The 17754-nt window shown below is 38.8% G+C and overlaps 1 pseudogene; it reads right to left on the reverse strand.

Moving 5' to 3' along the window:
* Positions 1–3478: 3478 nt before the first annotated feature.
* LOC102814333 lies at positions 3479–9749 on the reverse strand (annotated as a pseudogene).
* Positions 9750–17754: the final 8005 nt, after the last annotated feature.

The following is a 17754-nucleotide window of genomic DNA, read 5'->3' on the forward strand; positions in this document are numbered from 1 at the left end:
TCATCATGGTCAACTCTACTTTGTTATTGTTGTTGTTGTTATGTGCTGTGGAGTCAGTTCTGACTCATAGCGACCCTGCACAGGGTGTCCGAGGCTGTTAATCTTTACGGGAGCAGATCGCCTCATCTTTCTCCCACGGATCGGCTGGTAGTTTCGAACTGCTGACCTTTGAGGAGGCATTTTTTTTTTTCCCAGTTGCATTCTGAGTGCCTTCCCACCTTCAGGTCTTGTATCTAACAGTGTTTCTCTGGTATTCATAGAGTTTTCAGTGACTAGCGATTTGGAAGTAGTTCATCACTCTCCTTTCCTAGTAGAGGCAAAATATTGAATGATACAGACAGTAACAAAAGAAGATGGAAGGAATACACAGAGTCACTGTACAAGAAAAAAAGAAAAAAAAAGGTCTGTGTTTTACCATTTCAAGCACATGACCAAGAATCAGTGGTGCTGAAGGATGAAACCCAAGGTGCACTGAAGGCATTTGCAAAGAAAAAGCCTCTGGGAATTGATGAAATACAAATGGAAATCTTTCAACAAACTGATGCAACAATCGAGGTACACACTGATCTATATTTAGAAATTTGGTCACTTATTTGGAAGAGATCCACATTTGTGTCCATTCCAAAGAGCTGTGATCCAATGGATTTTGGAAATCATCGGACAATATCATTAGTATCACATGCAAGTAAAAGCTTGCCACCAATAATTTTAAAATGACCGCAACCATAAACTGACAGAGAACTTTCTGAGGTTCAAGCTGGATTCAGACAAGGATTTGGAATAATGGATATCATTGCTGACCTCAGAGGGATTTTAGTTGAAAGCAGAGCATAACAGAAATATATTCACCTGTGTTTTACAGACTTTGCAAAGGCTTTTGAATTTGTGGATCCTGACAAGCTATGGATAACATTGAGAAGAATGGATATTCCAGGACAGTTAATTGTGCTCATGAGGATCCTGTGCATAGATCAATAAGCAGTTATTCAAATAGAACAAGGGGACACAGAATGGTTTTAAATCAGGAAAGGTGTTTGACAGGGTTGTATTTTTCAGCATATTTATTCAACCTGTATGCTGAGCATATAATCTAGGAAATTGCATTATGTGAAGAAGAACATTGCATCAGGATTGGAGGAAGACTCATTTATAATCTGCAATATGAGGAGGATACAGCCCTGCTTGCTTAAAGTGAAGAGGACTTAAAATGATTGCTGATGACAATCAAAGACCACAGTCTCTGGTATGGATTGCACCTAAATGTAAAGAAAACAAAAGTCCTCACCACTGGAGAAATAAATAACATCAAAATAAATTGACAAGAGATTGAAGTTGTCAAAGACGTCATATTTCTTGGATCTACCATCAACACTCATGGAAGCAGCAGTCAAGAAATAAATGATGCATTCCATTAGGTAACTATGCTAAATAAGACCTCTTTAAAGTCTTCAAGGGCAAAGATATCAGTTTGAGGACTAAGATGTGCCTGACCCACGCCATGGTATTTTCAATTGACTCATATGTATGTGGAATTTGGACAATGAATAAGGTGGACTGTAGAAGAATTGATGCATTTAAGGTATCATGTTGGAGAAGAACACTGAAGATACTGCCAGAATAACAAACAGATCTGTACAGCCAGAATGCTCATTAGAAGTAAAAATGGCAAGAGTTTGTCTCTCATTCTTTGTATATATTATAAGTAGGGACTAGTCCCTGGAGAACGACATTATTCTTGGTAAAATGGAGGGTCAGCAAAATAGAGGAAGACCCCCAATGAGATTATTGGCATATTGGCAGCAGCAAAGGGCTCAATCATAACAACTATTGTGAAGATGGTGCAGAACTGAATAGTGTTTCGTTCTGTTGTGCACAGGATTGCAATGAGTCAAAGTCAACTCAATGGATAACAATTCAACCTAAAACAAAACATTTGTCAACAAACACAAAACTCATTTCCTAGACTGCTTCCTCCACTCCTTTATATTGTTTTATCACAAATTACATCTTTACAATGTTTGCCCAGCAGCATAAATTTATAATTTAGATGCATTTTTTATTTTAAATCATGTAGGATATAACCATTAGAATTACAAACCAAAATAATAATAACAATAATAACGGCACTTATATTTGCCCATTAAATAATCTTTACCAGATACCTTTATCTAGTATGCACATCTTCTTCTATTTACTGTCTAGTGTCCTATCATTTCAATCTAAAAGGCTGCCTTTAGCTTTCTTGTAGGATAGGATTAATCAGAATTTATTCCTTCAGTTTGTGTTCATCTGGGAATGTATTAAATTTTCCCTTATTATTACAAGGACAATGTTGTTGAATTTAGAATTCTTAATTCACAATGTTTTTCTTTTAGAAATGTATGTCATTTCACTTCCTGCTCTGCCTTCTGATCGCTAAGATTTACATGAAAAAATCAGTGCTTTCTTGTATATGATGGTTTGCATCTCTCTTGCTGCTCTCATTCTCTATTTATATTTAGAGTTAAAGAGTGTAATTCTAATGTGTTTTGATGCCGATATCTTTGGGCTTACCATACTTTGTGATCATTGAGCTTCTTGGCTAAGTAGGTGTCTTTCATCAAATTTAGGGAGATTTTCTAACATCATTTCTTCAAATCTTCTTTCTAACCATTTCCTTCTTTTGTCTCTTTTAAGGATCTCTGGTAGCGTAGTGGTTACTAATAGGGCTGCTAACTTCAGGGTCAGCAGTTCAAACCTACCAGCTGTTCCACGGGAGAAAGATGAGGCTTTCTGCTCCTGTAAAGATTTACAGCCTCAGAAACCCTGTACAGGGCTGCTATGAGTCAGAACCAACTCCATGGCACATAACAACAACAATGGACTTTCCAAATGTGTGTATTAACTTCAAATGATGGTGGTGTCCATAATTCCATTAAGTAATTCTGTGATGATGAATTGGACTGCTAATCTTATGATCAGCAGTTCGAAACTACCAGCAGTTCCGCAGGAGAAAGATGAGACTTTCTTCTGATATAAAGATTGACAGTCTCAGAAACCCAATACAGGATCCCTATGAATCGGAACCAACTCCACGACACACAACCACCACCATCACTATCACCATAATTCCATTAGACTCCACTGACTTTTCTTCTTTTTTTCCTTTTGCTCATAACTCAGCAATTTTAATTGTTTTGTCTTCTAATTTATGGATTTTCTCTATTGCCAGTTTCACTTTGTCATTGCACCCCTTCATTTCATTTATGTGTGTGTGTGTGTGTGTGTGTGTGTGTGGCTGAATAGTGTACTTTATTGATGGTACATGACAAGACTGGGCTCTCTAAGCCCCTCCCCTTCTCCAGGGGGTCTGGATGGAAACTGAGAGTGGGAGCTTCTCAGTGTGTATGGGGGTTAGGGTTGGGGTAAGGACTCCCAACAGCTGAGGGCCTCTCTCTTCCTCTAGTGCTGTTGCTGGGGCTGGTGGTCCAGGGGGTTCTTATTCTTTGGAGGCCATTTGGCCCATAAGATCCACTACCCTGTTGCTGTAGCCTAATTCATTGTCACACCAGGAAATTAGCTTGACAAGGGCAATGCCAGCCCAAGCATCAAAGGTGGAAGAGTGGGTGCCACTGTTAAAATCACAGGAGATGACCTGGTCTTCAGTGTAACCCAGGATGCCTTTTAGGGGTCTAGCTGATGTCTGCTTTACCACCTTCTTGATGTCATCGTATTTGGCAGCTTTCTCCAGGTGGCAGGTCAGGTTCACGACAGACACGTTAGGAGTGGGGACACGGAAGGCCATGCCAGTGAGTTCCCCATTCAGTTCAGGGATGACCTTGCCCACAGCCTTGGAAGCACCGGTAGATACAGGGATGATGTTCTGGGCAGCCCCACAGCCATCATGCCACAGTTTCCCAGAGGGGCCATCCACAATCTTCTGAGTGGAAGTGATGGCATGGACTGTGGTCGTGAGTCCCTCCACGATGCCAAAATTGTCATGGATGACCTTGGCCGGGGGGCCAAACAGTTGGTGGTACAGGAGGCATTGCTGACAATCATGAGGGAGTTGTCATATTTATTGTGGTTCATGCCCATCACAAACATGAGGACATCAGCAGAAGGGGAAGAGATAATTACCCTTTTGGTACCACCCTTCAAGTGAGCCCCAGCCTTCTCTAAGTTTGTGAAGACACCGGTGGACTCTACAACATTTTCAGCACCAGCATCACCCCACTTCATATTGGCAGGATCTCACTCCTGGAAGATAGAGATGGGCTCCCATTGATGATAAGCTTCTTGTTCTCAGCCTTGACAGTGCTATTGAACTTGGCATCGGTGGAATCATACTGGAACATGTATACCACGTAGTTGAAGTCAATGAAGGGGTCATTGATGGCAACAACCTCCACTGTGCCAAAGTTAACAGCAGCCCTGGTGACCAGGCTCCCAATATGGCCTAATGCGTTGACTCCGACCTTCACCACCCTGTCTGTGGGGATGCGGCTGGTACTGCAAGAGAAGCTGTGGCTGCCTGTCGAATGGGGAGGAGCATAGAGCCCCTTCATTTCATTTTTGAAAAAAAATATTTCCTTTATTTTATTTTTCAGTTCCAGAAACTCTGTTGGTTATTTTTTATGGTGTCTGTCTCCTTGCTTATCTTCTTTTTATGTGTGATTGTCCTGATTTTCTTTAGTTCTTTGTTCATGTTTTGCTTTAGTTCTTTGAGCATTGATAATGATGTTGTTAAGTGCTATTGAGTCAGTTCTGACTCATAGAGACCCTGCATCGTGTTTCCAAGGAGCTACTGGGGGTTTTGAACTGCTGACCTTGTAGTTAGTAGTCCAGTGCTTATCTTACAATGCCATGCCAGGACTCTGAGTATATACAACATTTTTTTTTAAAGTTTTCCATTTTGCCCATTACATTGGCTTCCATAAGTATTATTTTTTGTCACTTCACTTTGTTACCATCCTTTCCTGATTCTCTGTATGCCTTTTTGTATTTTTAGTAGCACTTCTGCATAGAAGACATTTAAATATTATACTATGTTAGCACTGAGACTCAGGTTTTTCCATATCCTGAGAGTAGGAATTTTATTTTTTAATTATTGAAGGCTGCAATTCTGTATCTGCTTAGCAACCTTCCCTAACTATTTTTAACAACAACTGCTCTTTTGGACACACGGGACACAGAAGACTGTTCTGGGACCATACCAACTAGTGTTTTGAAGATTATCTTGTACTCCAGGGGGGAAACAAACAAACAAAAAATATCTCCCTTACTATCTTAGTGTTTGCAATTTGACTCTACATTGGGGCCTTCTTTTAACTCTTGAACATGTTAGCAATATACTTAGGGATTTTTCCAAAGTGAAAGCATAGGGTCTTAGATATATTCTACAGTTTGCCCTGAATATGTGCTTTTGAAAGTGCTAAATTTTGAAGGAAGTTCTGTCTTCTGATTCCTCTACAGCCTTCAGGTTTCACATTGTATAGTATCACAAAGTTATAGAAGACTTGCAGTGAGCTGTAAGATAAGTGCATGAGAGGAGTGATGTATTTTAGTCCACCGAGCAACCCCCAGCAGACAGATTAAAAAAAGTATACAAAACATTTGGACAACAAAGTCTACACTCCTTACACTAGATCCAGAGTTCAGGTTTGATATTGCAGGTATGCTTTGTTGCTGTCACCACCACTGAGTCAGGGAGGGGAATGTGCACTGCAGTAGGAAAGAAAAAAAAAATTTAACCACTTGATTTGTTGTTGTTGTTGTTGTTAAGTGCCGTCGAGTCGATTGCAACCCATAGCGACTCTATATAGGGTTTCTAAGGAGCAGCTGATGAGCTTGAACCACCTTCCTTGCAGTTCAAATGGCTTTGCAGTCTAAGTTCCTTCTTATTGATTAGTGTCTGCAATCTTCTCATTTTCTTTTGATGTTCTTATAAAATGAACTCTACTGATTTCTGGCTGTTTTCTTTTGTAATTATAATGGGGTACAGAAACATGGGTCTGCTCACACTGCCATTCCCCAGAACATTTTTCATTAATAAAATGTTAATATTGATTTTATGTTGAAATGGTAGAATTTTGGGTGTATTGGAATAAATACATATTTTTAAAATGTGACAGCTAGAATATTTTAAATTCCACATATAGCTGATATTTATAGCTCACTTTATACAGTAGACTGCACTATTCTAACTGCAAAGTTAAAGACCAGATCTACAACACAAAGCTCTGCCCATTAAAAATAGTTCTGCCTTGCCGCAATCTTTCAAGACCACCCTTGAATGAGACTGTGGCACAGCTGCTAAACTGTTTGGCTTTCATCCACTTGTCAATCTTATCCATCCATAATCCAAACTTACTTTGTCTTTTTGATGTTCCTTAAGGTGGTTTTAAAGGTTTCTTCATTTAGCTATCAATATGAATTGATAGAGAGATATTGATGCAAATATGGTGGGTGACCTTGGAAGTCTGGACTATCTGCCTTTACAGTTTACTTATTTCCTCTAGGCTTGCTTATATTTAGTCTTGGATATACCATTTCTATGTTATGATTGCTGTTGCTGAACCTGACTTTATGAATTTGGGTCCAACAGAACAGTTCTAGATTCACAGTCACTTGGTGTCCATATGCTATAGAATTCTATCATTACCAGGACTCAATAGCAGGTCAGAGGCTGTTTTTCTAATACTGTTTAACTAACTCTCCACTGCAGATGTCATGGCCTTGTTCCAAAACCCCAGGAGCCAGCTTTGTGATTCTCTCACTAAGACTTGCCATAAAGTCCACACTGCATCTTTTACCACTACTGATTCCTCCAGCACCCTGAGATCTATGGACACCATGAATTCAATGGCAGGGCTGGATTTCTACAAAGTCCTTTCTGGCTACATTCACCACTGAAAGCTGGTAGCTTTCCATACCATTGTATATGGACTGGAAGAGTGTTTCTTGATGACTTTGTCTTCTCAAACTGTCCTTTGAAATTTTCTGTTCAGCTCTTTAGCTCATCATGTTAGCATATCTATACTGGAAAGCAAATTTCAGAGTCTCTTGTGACATCCATTTTGATATTTTCCTTCTTTATTGTCTTTCTAATAAACTTTTGCTTCCTTCCTCTTTGATGTTTTTAATGTCATCCCACAACTCTTCTTTGTTGATAAGTGTCTAATGTGTCAAATCTGTTCTTGAGATCATATCTAAATCCAGGTGGGATATGCGTAGTGGAATTTTTTTTTCTTTCTTATGGACTTGTTTTAATTTTATTCAGCTTCAGCCTGAACTTGCATATGAGCAATTGATGATGTGTTCCATCAAGGCCCCTGGCCTTGTTTTGACTGATGATATTTTCCACCAACTCTTTCTACAGATGGAGTCAATGTGATTTCTGTCTATTGCTTCTGGTGAGATCAATGTGTATAGTTGTCTTTTATGTTGTTCAAAAAGGTATTTGCAATGAACAGGTCATTGGTATTGCAAAAATTCTATCATGCTTTCTTCAGCATCATTTCTATCACCAAGGTCATATTTTCCAACTACTGACTTTCCTCTTTGTTTCCAACCTTTACATTCTAATCACCAGTATTTATCAATACATCTTGATTGCATGCTTGAGCAGAAAATTTCAAAGGGCAGATCAAGAAGGCAAAGTCAAGTAATATAATGAAATGTGCAAAGACCTAGAATTAGAAAACCAAAATGGAAGAATATGCTCAACATTTATCAAGCTGAAAGAACTGAAAAGAAAAGAAAAAATCCAAGCCTTGACTTTAAATATGGAAGGATTCTATGGGGAAAAGGTTGAATGATGGAGGAAGCAAAAAAAGAAGATGAAAGGAATGCACAGTCACTGTACCAAAAAGAAATGGAAAATGTTCAACCATTTCAAGACCAACTGCCACTGGTACTGAAGGAAAAAATCCAGGTGTACTGAAGGAATTCGTAAAGGACAGGTTCCATGAATTAATAGAATGCAAATTGAAATCTTTCAACAAACTAATGCAACACTGGAGGCACTCACTCATGCATCTCAAGAAATTTGGAAGACAGATATCTGGCCAAATGATTATTGTTGTTGTTAAGTAGATTAATGTGATCACAGGTACACTGTATGCAGCTAAATGTGAACATCATCGGACAACATCATTAATATCACATGGATATAAAATATTGCTAAAGATAATTTAAAAATGACAATAGTACATTGAGAGGGATCTGCCAGAGATTCGAGCAAGATTGAGACGAGGATATGTTGTTGTTAGGTGCCATCAAGTCCAGGGATATCATAACTGAAGTCAGGTGGATCTTGACTAAAAGCTTAGAATACCAGAAATATGTTTACTATTGCTTTATTGATCACACAAAGTCTTTCTACTGCTTGGATCATGACAATCTAATGACAACATTGCAGAGAATGAGTATTCCTGAACATTTAATTGTGCTCATGAGGAAGATGTACAAAGACTAAGAAGCAGTCGTTCGAATAGAACAAATGGACACTGAATGGTTTAAAATTAGGAAAGGTGGGCACCTGGGTTGTATTCTCTCACCATACTTAATCAATGCATACACTTACTTACCAGATAATCAGAGAAGCTAGAGTATATGAAGAAGAGCATGGCATGAGGATTGGAGAGTGATTCATTAAAAACCTGAGAAATGCAAATGATACAAGCTTGCTTGCTGACAACAAAGGGGGCTTGAAATACTTACTGATGAAGATCTAAGACCACAAACTTCAGTATGAGTTGCACTTCAATATAAAGAAAAAAAAAAAAAAATGCTCACCACAGTACCAGTAGATAAAATTATGATAAATGAAGAAAAGATTAAAGTTGTCAAAGACTTCATTTTGCTTAGACACACTCTCAACATTCATGGAAACAACAGTCAAGAATATTGCATTAGGCAAGTCCTGTTTGAAGTATTCAAAGCAAAGATGTCAGTTTGAGGACTAAGTTGTGCAGGGCCCAAACCATGGTATTTTCAATAACTTCCTATGCATGTGAAAGTTAAACAGTGAATAAAGAAGACTGTAGAAGAATTATTGCACTTGAGTTATGGTTTGGAGGAGAATATCATACATCATGCACTCCCAAATTATTATGCACTGCCAGAAGAATAAGCAAATCTGTACTGGAAGAAGCACAGCCAGAATGCTCCTTGGAAGACAGGATGGCAAGACTTCTGTTCTCATACTTAGGACATATTATTGGGAGTGATCAGTTCCTGGAGGAGGATATCATGCTAGGTAAAATGGAGGGTTAGTAAAAAAAAAAAAAGAGGAAGACCTCCAATGAGATGGATCAGCACTGTGGCCATAGCAAAGGGCTCTAGCTTAATAACAATTGTGAGGATGGTAAAGGACTGGGCAGTATTTCATTGTGTTGTGTGTAAGGTTATTCTGAGTTGAAATCAACTTGATGGCACCTAACAATAACAACAGTATTGTTCGGTATGGAATGTGTTGCCTTCAGAACACAGAGAGGCTTTCTAGATATTGTGTTTTCTTTTTCTTTCTTTATTCTGGAAAGGGATTTTTTGTTGTTGTTGCTGTTGTTTTGTTTTTTAATGGAGGTTGGGGGGCACAGTTGACAGGGACCTACCTGCCCAGTCTTCTTGGCAGCTGCCTTCCTCATGGTGGTCAGGATATTGCTGAGCTCCTCAATCTTCCTCTTGGTGTGTGTGTCCCCACCCTTTTCTTGATGAACTTGAGGATCTGCTTGTCCTTGGAGACCTTGGGCAGCTCCATGGCGCATGGCTCCCAGGTTGTAAGATCACACACCTCCTGGATTATGTCCTGCGTGAACTTGGTGTGCTTAGTGAGGTGCACACAGCGGTGGTTGTACCTTGGTTTGTTCCCATTCTTGGTTGTGGCCCTTGTTGAGGACAGTGGCCATAGGGTAATGCCCAGAGATGACTGCTATTCTTCAATGGCTGCTGCAGTGGAAGGCTATTTTGGTTTTCTTCACAGAGAAAGCAAGATGCCCTTACTTTGAAGGAGATATCTTGAAACCTCCGACCACTGGACCTCTTTATTGAAATTTCATAGGCTTAAAAATTTCCACAGGGTTTATTGCCATCATCTATAATACATGTCAGCTTGAGGACTAAGGTGCACCTGACCCAAGCCATGGTATTTTCAATAACCTCATATGCATGTGAAAGCTGGACAGTGAATAAGGAAGATCGTAGAAGAATTGATGCATATGAGTTATGGTGTTGGAGCAGAATATTGAAAGTGCCATGGGCTGCCAAAAAAACCAATAGATCTGTTGGAAGAAGTGCAGCCAGAGTGTTCCTTGGAGGCCAAGATGGCCAAACTTCGTCTCTCATACTTCGGACATATTGTCAGGAGGGACCAGTCATAGAGAAGGATATCATGTTTGGTAAGGTGGAGGGTCGAATAAAAAGAGGAAGACCCCCAGCGAGATAGATTGGCAAAGTGGCAGCATCAATGGGCTCAAGCGTGGCAACAATTGTGAAGCTGGCCCAGGACCGGGCAGTGTTTTGTTCTGTTGTGTATAATGTTGCTATGAGTCAGTACCAACTCGATGGCACCTAACAACAACAACAATAATACATGTGTCTCACCAGGGTCCCCAGTGTGTAAATTACCTATTGCTTGTTCTGATTAATCAGAGTGATATCAGTAATATAATGGGCAAATATGATTTTTTTGTGGTATGTCAACAGGGCCCAGATGTTCTAGGATAAAACTACTTAGAGGGAGAGATAGTTAACAGGACCTTGGGGCAAAGCTGTACATAAACATTCTTGTTTATTCCCTGTGAATGAAAGGCAGTATCTGATTCTCTTTCTTGGTTGTGATATAAAGACTGCATTAATTAGATTAGGACCTGTGGCCACATTAATCTACTCTATCAATGATACTGTGTCTACTGGTAGCTAGGATCAGCACTCATTTCCATTTGGTTGAACTTTTGTCAATATGCAATCATTCTCCTGGATCCATCTGTTTCTGCAGAGTTGATAATGGTGAAATAAATTATAATATTACATATATACTGAGAATGTATATATCAGTCATAGCAAAGAAGTTGTTGTTAAGTGCAGTCAAGTCATTTCTGACTCACTTCAAATTCTCCAGCAGAGCAGCTTGCAAGCTTGAACTGGGACCTGTAGTTTGCAGTCCCATGCTTACCTATGGTATCACTGTGCTCATATATTGTTTTTGTTTTTGTTTTGTTTTGTTAAGTGCCGTTGAGTCAGTTCCAACTCATAGTAACCCTGGGTAGGGTTTCTGAAGCTTCAAATCGTCATAGTAGCAGAAAGCATCATCTTTCTACCGTGGAACAACTAGAAAGGTAGAACCGCAGACATTCTGGTTTGCAGTCCAGTGCTTATTGTAGGGCGTCGCAGAGTTCCCTAGGAGCTCAGGTAGTGTAGTGGTTACGAATTAGGCTACTATCCTCAGGGTCAGCAGTTCGAAACTACCAGCTGTTCCATGGGAGAAAGATAAGGCTTTCTGCTCCCATAAAGATTTACAGCCTCAGAAACCCTGTACAGTGTCGCTATGAGTTGGAACCAACTACACGGCACATAACAACAACAGAGCTCCCTATAGAAAATACAAACCTAGTTTTAAAAATAAAAAAAAATGTATAAAAACTTGAACAGCTTATTGATGCTGTAACAGCTGGGTGACTTTAAGGAACCGAAATGTATTTTTCATAATTCTGGAGGCTTAAAGTCCAAATCAGGGTTTTGTTCCTTTTGATGTCTTCTGTGAGCCTTGTTCTTAGTTTCTGGTGTCTTTCATGAATCCTTAGCATTCCTTGATGTTCTGTGAAGTACCGTCACATTTTTTGGCATTCCTTGGTGCTCTTTGATGCTGTAAGACTTTCCCCTGTGTGTGTCTGGGTCCATTTTGGTCTTTTTGTAACTCAGAAGTTATTATTTTTAGAATCCACCCTACATCAGTATGACTTCATAACAAAAGAAAAACCCACTTTCCAAATAGGATCACATCCTCAGGTACTGAAACCAGGAATTCAGTCCACACTTTAGGAAGACACAATTGAATTCCTACTAAATCACTTTGGAAAATGATGTGGCAGTGTCTAAGAAAGTTAAACCTCATTTACTATATTATCTAGTAATTGTACTCCTCAGTATATTCCAAGAGAATTAAATGACTATGAACAAAAAGCTTTGAGCAACAATGTTTATAGCAAGTTTATTTATAATGAGGATAAACCTGCTGTTCCTCCTCAGAAGACTTATACAGGGTCGCTATCAGAATCAAAACTGACTCCACAGTACTTAACAACAATAACAACAACAAAACTAGACACAACATAAATATTTATTATTAAGTAGATAAACAAGTGTAGTACATTACATTTCTTTATACAAAACAATATTAATACTACACAGCAACAAAAAGTGACAATGGTGGTGGTTGTATGACGCCAAGTCAGTTTGGGCTCATATAAACCCTGTATAGGGTTTATACTAGATAATACTAGATAACATAGTAAGCGAGGTTTAACTTTCTTAGACCCAGGCTCATATAAACCCTGTATAGGGTTGCCAAGGCTGTAAATCTCATGGGAGCAGAAAGTCTCAGTTTTCTCCTGTGGAGCAGCTGGTCTATTTGAATTGCTGAACTTTTTGCAGCACAGTTTGTAACCCACTATGCTACGAGGGCTCCTTAGCTGTATATATAGTTGCAACTTGAAGAATCTGAAAAATGTTTTGCTGAACAGAAGACGCCAACCCCAAAAGAGTACATACCGTACGACTTAATTAATATTGAGTTCAGAAACAAGCAAAACCAATTTATGATAATAGCAATCAGAGGAGTGGTTATCTCTGGTGGGGTAAGAAGAATAGAGTGCAAAGAAGAACAAGAGAACTTTTTCTGGTTCTGGAAATGATCCAGATTTTGATGGAGCTGATGGGTATATTTAAAAGACCTTTCAGCATATATATTTAAGGTCTATCCATTTTACTGTACAATTTTTTTTTCTCTAATTTAAAAAATTAATAAGAAAGTACTGAAGAGTGGACTTGAAGTGAACCAGAGCTTGTAAAGGAATTTTTAAACAAAAAGGAATAGGCTTCTAAGCTATGCTTTTAATAAGAACAACAAAGACTAGATAAGGCTCAGTAGATAAGCCTCACTGCTTGGCCTATTTCCACCTGCTTACCATTTCTTTAACTTTCAAGCATTCCACAAAGTTAAATACTTTTACACGTTTTTATGCAGTAGAATAAACATTAGTAAGAGGGAGTTAAAACCCAAAAGAACCGATGAGTGATCACTGGCTTTGACACTAAATTGCTTTGTGATCTTGAGGAAGTTACTTCACCCAACTGAACTTCAGCTTCCTCATCAGTAATTTAATAACCAGACTAGATAATTTCTCAGGTTCCTTTCAACTCTACATATTCTGTGTGTGATTCTAAATCTGAGTTCTGCAGCTTAATACAGGGAACAGCATACAGAGCTCTATGGTGACCTAATGAAAGCATTTGGCACCATTAATAGACCTGGAATCTGGCAGATATTTCAGAATGTTTGGCTGCCAAGAAAAGTTTACCAAGGTCATAATCCTATTCCACAATGATATATTGGTCATGCTAGTGTTGACAGCAACTCATATGATCCCCTCCCAATTGTTGGTGAAGTAAAGCAAGGTTATGAATGGGATCCAGGGATACCTAATTCTTTGTATAAAACCCTGTTAAGGGATTCAAGCCAAGACTTGGAAGCTGATAGTAAGATCTGTTCCCAGTTTTTTAGAAAACCTTTTCAACTCATCAGACCAGGCACTCAAGAAGGAACAAACAACCAATGTTCTAAATAAAAGCATTCCTGTGGGAGTAAAATTTGCAATACCATTAAACATATTTTTTTCAGGTTTGTTGTTTTTGTTATTAGGTTGTTGTTAAGTGCCTTCCATTTGGTTTTGACTCATAGCGGCCCTGTGTAAGGTTTCTGAGGAGCAGCTGATGGGTTTGAACTACCGACCTTATGCTTCACAGTCCAATGCTGCTGCTACAGCACCATGCCAATGATTAGGTTAGTAATGTTTAATTTTCAATAATATTAGTAAAATCTGAATGTTCTAAATCACTATATAAAGATTCTGATTTTTCTCTTCATTTTCCTGATACTAAAGTATTGAAAAGGAGTGGCTTGCCCATTTCCCAAAGCTATATGAAACCAATAGAAAAACACAACAAGTTCTGCAAATATAAAAATTTATTCAGTTCTCAAGGATATTATTTAGCCCATTTCTATATAGATGGGTTGTCCTTGAGTAGCTTACATGATTTATCATCATCTCCCAGTCTTTGTAGTCCAGGGAAAAACAGATCTCCTTTTTCCAAAGGCATTCATGGTTCATGACTAAAAGGTAGAGAGCATTTAAAAGCAAATTCAAAAGTGATGTCATAAATGGCAAAGAACTAGATTTCACATATTGCAGATAACCATGTACACTTATCCTAAATGTCATAAAATAATAGATACATCATTTTCTGAAGGGGTTTTGTCTGCTTGTTCATTTTTATGGGGAAAAATATTTAACATTTTCTGGAGCATACTCTAATTTCCCATTAACAAAAATTATTTCAAATGTATAAGAAATAGTTGAAGGGTGAAAAACATTAAGAAAAATATATCATCACATTTCAATCTTGTGGTATAGGAAGTGATGTAGATGAACAAAATTACATAAAAACATGCCAAGATATGCAGTAAATCTGTTAGTTTCTCAAGAACAGAACACACCTCAAATTAATTTACCCTGGAGTTTAGTTAGTAAACAATAAAAGTTATTAATAAAAATATGACATTTGGATGTCTTTTCAAAGCAGAGCAAAATTTCACCAAATAAATGGTTCAAAATGCATTTATCACAGTATACAAATCATAATGGAAAGACTATATATAGAGAAGATAAATTGCTTTAAAATACATCCTAGTTTTGCTCCTTTTGAATTATCTGATAACTAATTTTGCATAACTAATTTCAAAATCTTTTTCGAATGCGCATTGCTTGATTAAGAAAAGATGTCTAAAAACTTTATTCAAGTAGTAACTCCTTCAGAGCAACATTTAAGTAGAGTTCAGTAGCATTCTTTACATTCTACCTTCCAATTGTATGCATGAGTAGTAGGAAAAACTAGAGTGATTTTAGGGTTCCAATCACAAAGATTTGAATTTCCCTTTCAAAATGCTATCAGAGTCTCTGTTCAGTCAGGGTTAGTAAGAAGTTAAAGGCAATGAATTCTAAGGAAATGGCTAAGCCACTTGAGAGATAATGTGAACAATAAAGCCAGTTAGTAATCCTAGAGTAAATAAGGCTAATAGACTATCAACTGTTTCATTTACAAGGTACTAGCTGTTGAGGCCCCCAGAAGAATCTCAATAATAGGATGTGTCTTGGAATTTTCACAACAGATATATTCATTACGATAACATTAACAATAATAATAATAAGTAGGTGATCCAAGATGGCAGACTGAGTGGATACACTATCCATAACCTCTACAATAAAGACACTAGAAAGCAAATGAAATGGTTATGGCAGACAATCCTGGATCCCAGAGCTTCAAAGGAAAGGATAAAGAAGTAGACCAAATATCAATTCGAGGAAGAGACTGAATGAGAAAGATGGACAAGGAGGCATATGGAGCAGTGATTTGTCAATGGCCTAGGCAGAGCACAGCCATTTTGAAATACTGCAAACAGCATTCTAATTGGGGCAAGAACCAAATAATAAGTTCTAGTCACCCATGACTGTACTGGCAACCACATATGGGATTGGCATACAGAAAAGAATGATCTCCTCTTCCCCTCACTACACAACCAGAGAGGTGGCCCCCCTCCCAACCCACCTAGCAGCTGGCCACACCTCTCCCCACAGCCAATGCTGTGGCACTTTTGTCTCTCTCTTTTTTTTTCCTTTTGCTTTGCTTCCTTTTTTGTCTTTCCTCTCTCACATGCGTTTTCTTCCTCATCCCTCTTCTCTTTTTATCCCTAGAGGCCACAGAGCAGGTGCCTTTCTCCCATTGCCTCTTCAGTAAGCATAGCCTTCCTTTCCCACATCACAGATGGCAGTGTGCACTCTCTCATATCCAGAAGTGTTTCTCTTGCAGCCTTTTTTGGTGTGTAGCACTTGCACAATACTTTGCTGCCTTTTGTTTTCTTTTCTTCTCTTGCTTCAGTTAATCCCTCTTCTTCCACTTGTTTTCTTTTCTTTCCTTTGTATTTATTAAATCTTTTTCCTTCTTATTCCATCCCCACCACTGCTTTTTATTGATCCTGCAGAGTTAGCACACTACCTTCTCACCACCGCTTTTATAGTAAGCAGGACCCACCTCCACCTTTCTGCGGTCAACAGTGTGACCTTAGGCAGAGTGAACACCCTGATTCCACTGAAGCTGTATTTGTAAAGAGGCAAGTGCTCTCACCAAAACTGTACCATTTTCTTGTTCTTTCTCCGAAGTTTTTCCTCTCCTTCCTCTAAAATTTTTCTTTGATTTATTTTTTTCCCTTTTCTCCTTCTTCCTTATCCCTCTACCTGTTTTCTATTTAATCAAAAAATCCTTATGTAGTGGGACACGCTCCCCCTGCTACACACCTTCACAGACAACAGTGCCTGCCTCCATAGGCAGTGTGATCCTGTGGTACAAGCACACTGGTGCTCGCCACCTCTGTCAGCATCCACCTCCACCCTTCCAAGTTTAGCAGTGAAATTCCTAAGGTCCAAGCACTGTGTTCTGGTATTCGGAAACTAGCTCTTGCATAGTACTGTCCTGTCTTTTTTTTTTTCTCTTTTCATTTACTTCTAGTTCCTTTTTTCTCTTCTAATTTTTCCCTCTCTACCTACCCATAGTGGTTACGAATTGGGCTACTAACCTCAAGGTCGGCAGTTCGAAACTACCAGCCATTCCATGGGAGAAAGGTGAGGTTTTCTGCTCCTGTAATGATTTACAGCCTCTGAAACTCAGAGCAGAGTCACTATGAGTTGGAACCTACTCTGTGGTACTTAACAACAACAATCCACCCCTTATATTTTCCTCTTATATTTTCTATTTTCCTCCACCAACCCCCTTCTTTTTTTCTTTCTCTTTATTATTTGGAAGTCAGTGACTCTACCTACCTGTATCCACCACACTTACTGCCCTACTTACTGGGAAAGTGACACTACCTACTATACCACCATGGGACTGATGACAGATGGAATCAAACACCTGATCATCCTATTCTCAACTGTTTCATATTCCCAACCACTACCAAATTCACCTGGAGAATAATGAGTAGACCAGTATTGTCAAACTAATGAACCAAGTAGTTGTTGGTGGTGTTATTGTTATGTGCCACAGAGTCAGTTGCAACTTATAGCGACCTTGTACAGGGTTTCCAAGGCTGTAAATCTTTACAGGAGCAGAAAGCCTCATTTTTCTCCCATGGAATAGCTAGTAGTTTCAAACTGCTGACCCTGAGGTTAGCAGCCCGATTCATAACCACTACACTACCAGAATAGTGGTTACTCTGTACCACCCACCCAATTGCCCAGATATATATTATCTTTAAATCAAGGTAAAACGAACTGTGATTGTTGAGTGTTTGTGTCAATTTGGCTGGGCAAAGATTTTCAGTGGTTTGGCAATTAAGATATGGTAAACCTGAGTGATGAGATCTACTATGAACAGTCAACCTATTAAAAGGACATTTCCTCAGCAGTGTGGCCTGCTTCCAACTTATTGAACCTTCGACAAAGC

This window comes from Chrysochloris asiatica, unplaced genomic scaffold (assembly GCF_000296735.1).
Source record: "Chrysochloris asiatica unplaced genomic scaffold, ChrAsi1.0 scaffold00082, whole genome shotgun sequence".
In the NCBI taxonomy this organism is placed as follows: Eukaryota; Metazoa; Chordata; class Mammalia; order Afrosoricida; family Chrysochloridae; genus Chrysochloris; species Chrysochloris asiatica.